Source organism: Arvicola amphibius, chromosome 2 (genome assembly GCF_903992535.2).
Source record: "Arvicola amphibius chromosome 2, mArvAmp1.2, whole genome shotgun sequence".
NCBI classification, from domain to species: domain Eukaryota; kingdom Metazoa; phylum Chordata; class Mammalia; order Rodentia; family Cricetidae; genus Arvicola; species Arvicola amphibius.
The window spans coordinates 114,838,588-114,852,745 of NC_052048.2; the positions used below are offsets into that span (position 1 = coordinate 114,838,588).

Genomic DNA, 14,158 nt, shown 5'->3' on the forward strand with positions numbered 1-14,158 from the left:
AGTGTAATTGCTTCTGTGCGTTTCATAATGTAGAAATGAAGTTTCATAATCTAGAAATGTTTTGTCTAGCCATCTCTTGTGTGGTCTTTTTATGGTAACGCTGAGAGTGCAAGCTTCACCATGTCATTTATGTAGCTACCATACCTACGTTTTCAGCATATCTGAGTTAAAGTTTTAGCGTCCTTAAAGCCACTGAAATGATAGATACTAAAAATGGTTAATTTTTAACTGAGAAACCAGGCAAGTTAGTCTTTACAGTTTGCCCTATTTTTAACCCAGCAGCAAAACTTCTTGAGCATTTACTCTGTGTTTCACATTGTGCTGGCTCTGTGTGGGCTCTAGAATGCTCAGATTATACCGAAGGGCCCTGTCTTTCATGGCTAAGAATGGAAAGAGCAGCTAAATGGCTGAAGTGCATAAATCCCTAATCAGTGCTGTAGGAGAAGAGGGGAGAGAGAACGGGGCTGCACAAGGAAACTGGTCTGCGGTGGATTGCATCAGAAGTCCCAAAGGCGAGAGGATGCTTCTGCAGGGTGCTGGAGGGGCACAGAAACTGAAGTCAGCTTGTGGTTTGTGTGATTAGGAAATCAGCTCAAGGAGAGCAGAGCACGGGCTCTGGGTAGCCTGTCTCTGTAAGTTACAGTTTTCTTTAGAATGAGTAGTGGTTATTTTTTTATATGGTCTTGCTGTGTTTTATTTTTATTTTTTCTGGAACTGCTGTCTTTATGAGTATAAAGTTTCTAGGATCAAAATCATAACTGAATATCCACCCATCCCCACAGTGTTAGCATACTATCTCCAATGGAATTAGTTTATTTTAGTTTGAAAATTTTAAATATGGAAACTGGCTGAAACTCTTAATGGTTTAGCTAGATTAGTGATTTAGCCAGCTTTAAATTTTGTGTCAAAGTTATATATTTGGGGACACAAAGTAACCTGGTTCTATAGTTCGTCTGTCACTCGACCTGTGTTTTCTAAAACTTACTGTACTTTGTAAAAATTAGGCAGTATGGGAAAAGATGGAGTTAGAGTCATAATGCTTGGAGACTTCATTAATGACAAAGAAAGAAGTGAAGAAATTAATAAATATGGTAGCACAGTTTTACACTGAAACGGTTCAACAACACATACTACATTAAATAATATTCTTTTTATAGGAAAAGACTTAAAATTTGATTCTTATCAGTTATTGTGAATTAGTGAAAGATGGTTATTGGAAATCTGATCAAGAATTAACACCAGGTGTGGATGAATATGGCTTATGATACATTAAGTAACCTAATATAGTTGGGAGATGTAGTTATATATATTCTCTATTTATTTATTAATGTGTGTATATGCATGTGCGTTTATATGTTCAGGTGCTGTTGTGCCATAGGGCATGTGTGGAGGTCAGAGAACAACAACTTTGGGTGGTTGGTTCTTTCCTTTCACCATGTGGGTCTCAGAGATTGAATTCTGGTCAACAGATTTGGCAGCAAGTGTTTTTATCTGCTGTGTTATTTAGGTTTCTTTTGCTGCAATAAAGCACTGTGGCCAAAAGCAGCTTGGGGAGGAAAGTATTTATTTATCTTACATGTTCCAATCATAGTTTATCATTGAGGGAGGTCAGGGCAAAAAGTCAAGGTAGGAACTGAAGCAGAACCATGGAAGGATGCTGCTTACCGGCTTTCTCCTTCTGACTTGCTCAGTCTGCTCTCTTATACACCTTCATGCCCAGGGGTGGCACTACCCACAGTGACTACGACCTCACAGAGCAATCATCAATCAAGAAAATGCCTTACAGGTCAATCTAATGGAGGCATTTTCTCAATTGAGCTTCCCTCTTGATATGATGTAAACTTATGTCAAATTGAACCATCATGCCAGCTCATGGGAGAAAAAAAATAAAAACAATATACAATTCATACACTATTAGTGTCACCTGCTGAAACATATGAAATGATGATTTTTAGTACAGTCTCAGGTCTGCATACCCACCACTAGAGTCAACTTTAGGGATTTTTCATCACTTCAAAAAGTTTTATATTCTTATGTCTTATTGCTACCCTGTTACTGTGTCTAAGCAGTCATGAATCTTGTTGCCATCTCAGTAGGATTGCCTGTACTGGGCATTTTGTATAAATGAGCCCTACAGTTTATGATCTTTTGTAATTGATTTCTCTTATTTAGCATAATGTTTTCAAGGTTCATTCATGTTGTAGCATGTATTGATACTTAATTTCTTGCTATAGTGGTATTAGGGATTAAACCTTGGACCTTGTATATGGGAGGCAAGCAGTCTACCAACTGCTGCATTCTGGCACTACTTAGCTTAAGCAGAAAACCCACCAAGATTAAAACTTGTGTATGGGATGCAACAGTTATGTCCAAAATTGGAAAGGTAGAAGAGGTAGAACCATGGATCTCTGAAGTAATGGTTATCTCTGAGGAAAACATCTAAGAAGCTAGTAGATAAGCTAGAGAAACTTTTCATTGAAACTTTTTAGCTAGCCTGTGAAATTTGAGCCCTATTCAGGATGAAAATAATGAGTAAGATATTGAATTGATTTCTTGGTTATTAAAAGTTAGGCTTGTAATAGGAAGCTGTTAGGTTCTTCAGATGCCACTGAAATGTCACTAGACTATAAAAGCTACCCTTTCAAAATTTCTAGAGTAAGATAATAAAAATCAAAGAGCAACCATTCAAGAAATGTTTGTCAAATGGATTAACAAATATTGGGAGCATCTATCTCCCAATCATATCTCTATCTCAATCATATGTCTATCATATCTCCACCCTAACTACAGTTTGTCTCAATAATTCTGTTTGATTTTTAAGTACCAGTCCAGCAAGTGTAGTACATAAATACCACAGAGAAAAGTACAGCTTTGCCAGTTAATGCAGTATGGAGTGCACATGTGTAGATGGAGCGGTGGGGCTGCGTCCTGCCACCTGGCTAGCTTTACACCCGAAATAATTACACAGAAACTGTATTCTTTTAAACACTGCCTGGCCCATTAGCTTCAGCCTCTTATTGGCTAATTAACCCATATTTGGTAATCCGTGTAGCACCACGAGGTGGTTGCTTACCAGGAGAGATCTTAACCTGCGTCCATCTCGGAGAGGAGAGGCATGGCGACTGCTTATGGCGACTGCCTGAAGTGTCTGCCTCACTGCCTTCTACCCAGCATTCTGTTCTGTTTACTCCGCCTACCTAATTTTCTGTCCCTATTAAAGGGCCGAGGCAGTTTCTTTATTAACCAATGAAATTAACATATAGACACTCCTCCATCATTTCCCCTTTTTCTGTTCAAACAAAAAGAAAGGCTTTAACTTTAACATAGTAAAATTACATATAACAAAATAGTTATCAAACAAGAATTATAGTTACAATATTTATATCTACTTTATCTTTTATTATAACTAAGGAAAACAATAACTATATATTTTTTAACTCCATCAAAGACTCCAGAAGGATATAATATTACCTAAGTAAACAAGAAATAAGTAACTTCCAAAACTCTAGAAATGACAGAGACATCTCGCTGCCTGTACAGTCACCCAAAGTTCCTCTGTACAGTTGGGGCATCCATCTTTGGCCTTCAGGCCCATAGTGTCCAGCAGACATTTCCATGAAGCAGGAAATTCCAAAGACAGTTCAGTCACTTTCTGCTGTGTCCTGCAGAACGTCTCGCAGACTCTTTCATCAATCAGGAACCCCGAAAGACCATCTCACCTTTAGGCAAGTTTAGCAGTCTTCTCTCTGCGGGTTTTTTGTGTCCAGTTTATGTAACAGTCTAGGCAAGAGCAGTTTCTTGCCCAAATGGCTGTCAAACTCCATAAGGAGCCTCTTCGATGCCCATCTTCCTCTTGAAGTAGATTGGTGCTGCCAGGAGCAGACATGTCTCATTGTCATGAAAACCCTAAGTTATTAAAACATTTAAAATGCCATATTCTGTAGCCTTTGAAAGATATGAAGAATGCCTAACTGAAATAGATCTCTATATATCTAGAAAATCTAACTAACATAACTACAAGTTTTACTATTATCGATGATTATCCAGTAACAACCTATATTTCCTAATTATACATTACAGTTTTTAAAATGAACTATACAATCAAAATACCTTAATCAATATCAGAAATTCATATACATATAACAAAATTGACCTTAAAATCTATACCGATGTAAATTATTCATCTCTATATCATATCCCCCTTTAAATGTAAAAGAACATTTATAAACAATATTTGGGAATGTGGGCGCAGTTATTTCTCTCCAAACTGCTTCCTGCTGAATGGGGGCGCTGTTATTTAGGTCTTTTATGGTATAACCTGTCTGCTAGGTTCATCTCAGTCGACAGTTGAGTGAAGTAAGTTTTTGAGGATGTTTATAGCAACCTTTCAGGAGGGCGTGGTCTATCATACCATTTTGGGATAGAAGCAATCTACAGGGTGTCATCCTCTATAAAAACAAAAAGACCCTCTTTTCCAAAGCATCATGTTCTTAGATCCAAATTCTGAAGTCATACCGTTAAGATGTCCATTGTGGTCTAGCCTGGCAGCCCATATAATGAAATGTCTCTCTGTATTTAGCTCCTTTACAGTCAAAAATTTCAAAGAAAACACAATAAAATACATAATCCAGACTCTCTGTGAATTTTCCATTTTTACGTGGCTTATTTTTACTCTATCACTTTATTCTGTCTCTTTAAAGACTTTACCCTTTTTTAAAGGCATTAACTTTATTTTTTATATATTTTTTCCTCCCAAGCCTACGTACACTCATCCAACATTGTGACTCATTTAAAGGTCTTTTTTAAAGGTCTTTTATGTCTGAATCTGTCCTATTGTGAATCTGTAATTTTTTTACTATCCAGGAGCACTTCTTAAAATACTAAGCACTTCTTAAAAACTTAAGTCGCACCATGTAGAGGTAATACGGTACTGCCTGTGTCCTGCCCAATCTAAACCTTAACTGCGCCGTTCTTATGGGAATTACAATAGAGCCTGCCTGAGATCAGCACAGTTGGCTGAGCCGCTCCTGCCTCAGTCATTTGGTGCCCCTGAGCCACACACAGTTCCAGGCACACAGCAGTCCACATTGGAGCCACACTCAGCAGTTTAATTCTGAGACTGAGCTTGCAGCACAGAAACTCTTTTCATCCAAGTTACAGCCAAATCTGACGCGCAGACCACCGCACAGCCTGGAAACATCTCTCTGTATGGCGGCAGAAATCTGCCATGCTCTCCCGCCTGACCAAGTCTGATTTCGCCGTCTGCCCAGGCAGGAAGAGCTGAGCCAAGGGCATGGTCTCAGCTACTTTACTCCTGATGCAGAGCGAGAACACAAACATCCAGTCCTATAAAAGCCATTGAAATGCTTTAAAGTCAGAGTTTGCACTGGCGGCACAGCACCAGGAAGCCGCGTTTTAAAATGACTCAGCTTTTTCTCTGCCGCTATTTCCTAAACAGGAAATCTCTCTAGGGCACGTCCTAGCAAATAGCAAAAAGCTGTGTTAAACTCTCTCTCTCCTTTATTTAAAGTCCTCTCAGGTTTTTAAGTGGATTTAGTCACCACATTGGAGCGCTAGTCTGTAGATGCGGCGGGGCTGCGTCCTGCCACCCGGCTAACTTTACACCCGAAATAATTACACGGAAACTGTATTCTTTTAATCACTGTCTGGCCCATTAGTTTCAGCCTCTTATTGGCTAATTAACCCATATTTAATAATCTGTGTAGCACCACGAGGTGGTTGCTTACCAGGAGAGATCTTAACCTGCGTCCATCTCGGAGAGGAGAGGCATGGCGACTGCTTATGGTGACTGCCTAAAGCGTCTACCTCACTGCCTTCTACCCAGCATTCTGTTCTGTTTACTCCGCCTACCTAATTTTCTGTCCCTATTAAAGGGCCGAGGTAGTTTCTTTATTAACCAATAAAATTAACACATAGACACTCCTCCTTCACACATGAACCTGTCATTAGAGTGAACAGAAGTCTCTGTGTCTCCATATTGATTAGCGTAGTTAGAAGCACTAGAATGAACCTAAGATGCTGAGGGTGAACAGGTCTGTTTTGAATTGACATCTCACCAAGCTTCAAATCAATATAAAACGTTTATACTACTTTTAAGTGAAATAACTAAATTTTAATTTTTTTGTTCATTTGTATGTGTATGGGTTTTGCTTTCATATATGTCTGTACATGTGTATCCCTAGTACATGGAGACCATGTACTAGGCCATGTACTAGAGGTGGTTGGAACTCCTAGGACTGGAGTGGCAAGTAAGTGAGCTAGCATGTAGGTACTGGGAATCAGATCTGGGTGCTTGGAAGGTGCTCTTAGCTGCTGAGTCCCCTCCAGCCCCTGGGTTTAATGTATTTATTTGCTTGTTCATGTAAATTTAGTGCTGAGCTGAAAACGCAAACATTTTGAACTTGAAGATTGAGATTTATATATAAAGGATAAATTCTGATGCTTTTGAAATTTAGATACTTAATTTCATTAACAGGCTTTCTCTATAAAGTTGTTCCAGAAAAGTAAACAAAACCACTTCTTAGAGAATGTTCTTGTAAATAAACTGATGACAAAAAAGTAATTTGTTTTCTTAAAATATTTTGCCAGCTTCTTGTTGGTCTGCATAATATTGAATATACTTGATTTGCAAGAGTTTAATTTGGTTTGTCACCTTGTATTATCACTGTGTTCCTTTCAATGTGGATTATCTTATAAAGGAGAGCAGTAACCTAGCATATGCCTGCGTTTTGTAGTGAAGTTTGCTTTTTGATTTCTCAGTTTGTTTATTGCTGTTATTGCAGTGTCTTGGTCCGTTGAGCTAAACATGTTCCTGGATAGGATGCTCAATCAGCTCTCAGTCACACCTGTCCTGCAGACGCAAACAGGCTTCTCTTTGTCATCTTTATATTATAGAGAAAACAACCATGGAGACTGAGTCAAAGATTTACTCATATAAAAATAGGTAACTTAGTCTGAATGTAGTCACACAAACTTAGCAAAGATTAAACTTACTCATTTAGTGGGGAAAGTTTATATTGAAAATTGTGTAAAATATTTTTAGCCACCAGGAGGAGTTGTACCCCCCTTTTCCTTAGATCAAATCCTATTTGGACGAGAACCTATCTAAGCAGGTATACTTACTGTTAATTGCATCCAAGTGGCCGATACATTAGCATACAGGAAGCACTCAAAGTGGCATATTTCAGTTGATATTTAACATAATGAATTTCAGTGAAGCCAAGTAATATGGGCAGGTACATAGGCCTTATTGTCATGAAGAGTGACCTATAGCATTTCTTTAAGTACCTTTCAATTTTATTCATAGCATAACAATAGGCCATTTAGTCTGTTCTCAGCCCTACTGGTTATGTGCAAATGTTCTATAATCATGACAGTACTAGTAGTAATAATATGCTTTAGATAAGTTTATTATGGAAGCCTATGAAATGAAAATAAACTGGTATCAGTTCTTCAAGAAGTTAGTAGGAATTTGCCTTGTTTTAATTTTTTACCATTTTTTGTTACAAAAGAATGCATGTGTGTACATATTTTTTAGCCTCAGTAGTAAAATATATAGATTTTGTAGTAAAGGCATATGATTTTAAATAAGATTCAAGTTAAAAATTCAAATAATGGAACAGAAAGTTAGAGAACTAATAATAGTATTAAAGGAACAATAATTACAGATTTTATATACTCTAATTTTGTTTATTCATATAATGTACAATTTTGAAACAAAATCAGTTACTCTAATCACTGCCTTATAATTTAGTTTAGTCCACTGATATATAAACATGTGTGTGTGTGTGTGTGTGTGTGTGTGTGTGTGTGTAAAATGTACCATGTTTCGCATAGCAACTTCAGTTATCAGATCTTTAAGTGGAGTGAAACCTCAACCTGTATCGTTTGGACCATGGAGGAATACGGTGATGCTGTAATACAGATGCCAGTGCTTCTGGTTACAAATAGGACATTCTGTGCTTCTTAAGGATTCTGCCAGTCTTTGTCCTTGGTCTAGGATGGGAAAGACAGTAGTTTCCTGTCCTAACTACTGAGAAGGAGAATAGGTCACTGTGGTTGAATTAGTCTAATCATCATATCAATAAAATTGTTCTATTGGTTTACTGTTGAAAGTTATCAGATTTTCATACCTGTAAATAAGGTGATGCACATCTTTGTTTCACCAAACTTAAGCAAGAGTTTCTTTGAACAGTTGTGAGCAGTGTAATGCACATATTTGTTTCAGCAAAACTTAGGCAAGGGTTTGTGAACTAGATTGCCAGAGTAGAATGCAGGGATCAAAGGCAGCTGATTGACACTGTCAGACTCGGGTCCTAATGTGAAGAATATATTTATAGCTACATAGATTTTTCTCACCAACACAACAGCCATTCTCTGACTCATTGTCAGCTTTCCTTGTCTTTTATGAATCCAAGAACTGTTTTCTCCTGGGCCCCTGCCAAGGACACAGATGGCTCCACAGTGGCTTCGTCTGGTTTCTAAAAGGATGTATAAACCCTGGCCGGGAGTTTTTAAAGTGTGAACCATGGAGCTACCATTTACTCCACTTTAGCTGAGTATTACTGTTGAGTCACAGAGGTAGCATCTACCTTGGTTTTCACCATTCTTTCCCTTTGCCTTAAGATGCAAAACAGCAGCAGCAGCAGCAACAACAACAACAAAAACACAGGTAGAAAATAACACCCAGCATTCAAAATGCAGATTCACAACAGGAAAAATTGGAGCCAGTTAAGATGAAAAGACAACACCAAAGAGAATTCATTTGTTCTATTTCTGAGCAAATAGGTAGCCTCGAGAGGTTGTCAGTGGAAAGTGTGAGAAAGAGAAATAGACATGGCACACAACTGTGAGGGTGGGTGACATGGGGGGTTAGAGAGACATGTGCACAGGCAGATGAATAATGTGTTCCAGGAGAACATGCCCCTGGACTAAAATCAAACATTTTCACACGATTTACCATAGAAACATGTTATTAAGTATATTAATTTAATAAAAAGAGCAAAGATGAGAAAATGAGCCAAAATGAAGGAAACCAAACTGCAGAATCAGTGCCATAAATTCAGAACCTAAAGAACATCTTTAAAACATATTTTAGAAATGTTAAGAAGTGGCTGGATGTTGCACACCTTTATTCCCAGCACTTCGGAGGCAGAGGCAGATGTCAAAGCCTGGTCTACATAGTGAGTTCCAGGACTGCCTGGGCTACATAGGAAGACCCTGTCTCAAAAACAAAACAAAACAATGAAAGAAATATTGAGAAGCATAAAGTAAGTTAGAAAATCAAATTTTAGCGTGAAGGAAAGGTTTGAGCCAGTCAAAATAAATGAAGGGTAAGGAAAGTGTTGGGAAGCATAAAGTTACTAGAGAACATTTGACAGATACAGAGAAAAGACAATGGAGACTCACACCTAAGACTCCATGTGCTTCTGTTGTACAGAAGAGAAGTTAGGAAAGAGGCTCATTACACCAAGAAAATACTTGAATGAATTAGAGTTGTAGAGCAGAAGACACTGTAAAGTAACACAAACAAGTTTGCAATGAAAGAAGAGGAATAGAGAAATAAATTGTACTCATCAAAGCCTCAGCTGTTCCAGCTAGCTGTAATGTTGTGATATGTTCAGCTTCTTCAGGGGATAAATGATGGAGGAGAGTCATCTGTCTATGTGTTACTTTCATTGGTTAATAAAGAAACTTCCTTGGTTCTTTAATAGGACAGAAAATTAGGTAGGTGGAGTAGACAACAGAATTCTGGGAGAAAGAAGGCAGTCGCCATGCCTCTCCTCTCCAAGATGGACGCAGGTTAAGATCTCTCCTGGTAAGCGACCACCTCGTGGTGCTACACAGATTACTAAATTACAGGGTTAAAGCAAGATGTGAGAATTAACCAATAAGAGGCTAAAACTAATGAGCCAGGCAATGTTTAAATGAATAATACAGTTTCCATGTAATTATTTTGGATAAAGCCAGCTGCGTGGTGGGAAGCAGCCCTTGGCCATTCCATCTACAGATTGGCGCCCAATGTGGGGCTAAATCCTCTTAAAAACCTGAGAGGGCTTTAAAAAAAGGGAGAGAGAGTTTAACACAGCTTTTTGCTGTTTGCTAGGATATGCTGTAGAGAGATTTCCTAATTTAGCATAGTGGCAGAAAGAAAGCCACGGTCATTTTAAAACGCAGCTTCCTGGGTTCTGCCGCCGGTGCAAACTCCAGCTATGGAGCATTTCTGGGCCCACTAGGGGTCGGGAACAAAGTAGCTGAGACCATGCCTGTGGCTCAGCTTTTCCTGCCTGGGTAGGCCACGAGATCAGGTCTACTAAAAAATGGCGATTTTGAAATACCAGTTTCTGGGCTATGCCGCCATTGCGATCTCTGTCTGGCTTCTGCGGGAGACAAAGCCTTTGAATGGAGCATTTGGCATAAAGTGCTATGATTTGTTTGATGGCAACTAGACTCGCTGTGTGCCTAAAAGGGGGTTATTGTGTGCTATGGCTCAGAGGCACAAGCAGCTCCACCATGCTAATGATACAATATGCAAGGCTCAGAGGCACGAGCGGAGAGGCTCCGCCATGCTGAACTATGCTGGTCTCAGGCAAAAACTGTCGTAATTACCATGATAACAGCACAGTTAAGGTTTAGACTGGACAGGACACAGGTGGTACCATATTACCTCTACATGGTACAACTTAAATTTTTAAGAACCGCTTAACATTTTAAAAAATGCTCCTGGACAATAAAAAATTACAGCTTCACAATAGGATGGATTCAGACATAAAAGACCTTTAAATGGGTCACAATGTTGGATAAATATACATAGGCTTGGGAGAGAGAAAAAAATATAGAGAAAATAAAATTAATGCCTTAAAACGGGTAAAGTCTTTAAAGAAACAGAATACAGATAGTTATAGATTAAAAAGTGAAAAAAAATAAGCCACATAAAAATAAAAAATTCACAGAAAGTTTGGATTCTTTGTATTATTCTGTTTTCTTTAAATTTTTTGACTGTAAAGGAGCTAAATACAAAAAAACATTTCATTGTATGGGCTGCCAAACTAAACCAACATATATATTCTAAAGGTATCTTGACTTCAAAATTTGGATCTACGGATATGCTGTTTTGGAGAGGGTCTACTTTTGTTTTCACAGAGGATGAGACCCTATGGATTTCTTCTATCCCAATATGCTATGATAGACCACACCCTCCTAAAAGATTACTATAAACACCCTCAAAAATTACTTCACTCAACTGCCAACTGAGATGAACCTAGCACACAAGTTATAAACCATAAAAGACCTAAATAACAGCGCCCCCATTCAACAGAAAACAATTTGGAGAGAAATAACTGTGCCCATATTCCCAAATATTGTTTATAAATGTTCTTTTACATTTAAAGGGAAATACAATATAGGTATAAATAATTTGCATTGGTATGGATTTTAAGGTCAGTTTTGTTATATGTATATGTATTTCTGATCTTGATTAAGATATTGTAATTGTGTAGTTCATTTTTAAAATGTAATATATAATTAGGGAATATAAGTTGTTAATGGATAATCATCAATAATAATTAAGCTTGTAATCATGTTAGTTAGATTTTCTAGGTATGCATAGATATATATCAGATAGGCATTCTTCATATCTTTCAAAGGCTACAGAATATGGCATTTAATGTTTTAATAACTTAGGGCTTTTTATGGCAATGAGACATGTCTGCTCCTGGCAGCACCAATCTACTTCAAGAGGATGATGGTCATCAAAGAGGATCCTTATGGAGTTTGATAACCATTTGGGCAAGAAACTGCTCTTGCCAGGACTGTTGCATAAACTGGACACAAAGAACCCACAAAAAGAGGACTGCTGAACTTGCCTAAAGATGAGATGATCTTTTGGGGTTCCTGATTTGTAAAAGAGTCTACGAGACATTCTATAGGACACAACAGATAGTGATTGAACTGTCTTTGAATTTTCCTGCTTCATGAAAAAGTCTTCTGGATACTATGGACCTGTAGGCCGAAGATGGATGCCCCAACAGTACAGAGGAACTTTGGGTGACTGTCTAGGCAGCGAAATGTCTCTGTCATTCTAGAATGTTGGAAGTTGCTTACTTCTTGTTTAATTAGGTAATATATTCTTCTGGAGTCTTTGATGGAGTTGAAGAATGGATAGATAGTTATAGTTTTCCATTATTATAATAAAGATAAAATAGATTTAAATATTGTAACTGTAATTCTTGCTTGATAACTGTTTCGTTATATGTAATTTTACTATATTAAAGTTAAAACCTTCCTTTTTGTTTAAACAGAAAAAGGGGAATGATGGAGGAGAGTCATCTGTCTATGTGTTACTTTCATTGGTTAATAAAGAAACTGCCTTGGTCCTTTAATAGGACAGAAAATTAGGTAGGCGGAGTAAACAGAACAGAAGTCTAGGAGAAAGAAGGCAGTCACCAATGCCTCCCCTCTCCAAGATGCACGCAGGTTAAGATCTCTCCTGGTAAGCGACCACCTCGTGGTGCTACACAGATTACTAAATATAGGTTAAAGCAAGATGTGAGAATTAGCCAATAAGAGGCTAAAACTAATGGGCCAGGCAGTGTTTAAATGAATACAGTTTCCATGTAATTATTTTGGATAAAGCCAGCTGCGTGGCGGGAAGTGGCCCTCCACCATTCCATGTACAGATAAAGTTTAAATGAACCTCTACACACCAGTGAATCTACTCTTATCTGCAACCCTTCTCCTCCTTCAGGAAACTCGGCTTACACCATCTAACCTCAAATGAAATTGAGACAGAATAAAAAAGAGACAATAGAATGAACAGAAGATAACCTCATCTTTTTTGTGTGTGTATCTGTAAAACATGAGCAGGCAAAGGGAATACTCAGCAATATTGGAGCTCTTGAAAAATGAACTAAATACTATAGAAAAAACACAAGTAGAGATCAGTTGGAAAAAATTCTTATTCAGACAAAATGATTTTTTTGTATGTGAAATGTAATATAACCAGGGGTAACGAGATGCTTAGAATCTTCCAGATAGTGGGAAAAATATGTTACTTGTAGAAAAGGGAGTGGAATGATACTGAACCTTTCGGTGGGAACCAGGACCCAAGGGAACAGTGCTTTCCAAAAATCTGAGGCAAAATGTTTGTGGCAGTCATGATAAAGTCATTTTCAGATTTAAAGTATCTCTTCAAACCTATTTTTGAGAAGGGAAGGGAAGGTAATGGGGGATGGAGGAGAGAGAGGGAATGAGAGAATGGATCAAGATCTGACTCTGAACCCAGGCAATCGATCTCAGAGCAGTGGTCCTGAGACAAAGAAATTCCAAGATGATAGTGCAGGATCCTCAGAGGACTGAGCTGTCAGCAGGCTGAGGGCAACCAGATTGGAGCAAGTGAGACACTTCAGAAAGAAAGAGGAGAGAGAGGAAGCAAACATCTAGAGTACTACTGAGGTAGTTTTCTTTTTCAGTGTTTAAGATGAGTTGGTGACAGGGAGATAAACAGGTGTGTGTGTGTGGAGGGGGAGAAACAGCTCTTAGCACCCGAGGGAAATTAAAAATTGTACTTATTAAGAGAACAGATGTGTAATTGTGGTTTGCTCTATGGTTATTACGAAAACACTTGTTATCCATTCAGCTAAAGGGGGCAGTTTTAGTACTGAAGAGATGACAGAGGGAGACGTTGACATGGAAGCTTGTGGGTAAAGGAGCTATGTCCTCTACAGTAAAAGGCAGAGAGTAATGACATCTTGATATATAAGGCATGCAATATGTATATACTTAATATATATAATATAAACATGTGATATATGTTTAATTGGAAGCATCTCTATAGGGTGTAGAAATCAGGTAGAGGAGGAGACTTTTATTCTAATTGCTGTCTTTGACTTTAAAGATGTTACATAACAACCTACCTTAAGACCCAGCAATACCACTTTTAGGTATATATCTAAAGGATGCTCAATTGTACCACAAGGACATGTGCTCAGCTATGTTCATAGCAGCTTTGTTTGTCATAGCCAGAACCTGGAAACAATCTAAATGCCCCTCGACCGAAGAATGGATAAGGAAAATGTGTTACATTTACACATTGGAGTACTACACAGTAGAAAAAAAAAACAATGACCTCTTGAAATTT

General features: G+C 38.1%; 1 protein-coding gene across 2 annotated transcripts in view; it reads left to right on the forward strand.

The window, feature by feature from the left end:
* The window catches only part of Pigf (phosphatidylinositol glycan anchor biosynthesis class F), a 34,780-nt gene that overhangs the window by 5,521 nt on the left and 15,101 nt on the right, over positions 1 to 14,158 (forward strand). The window lies entirely within an intron of this gene.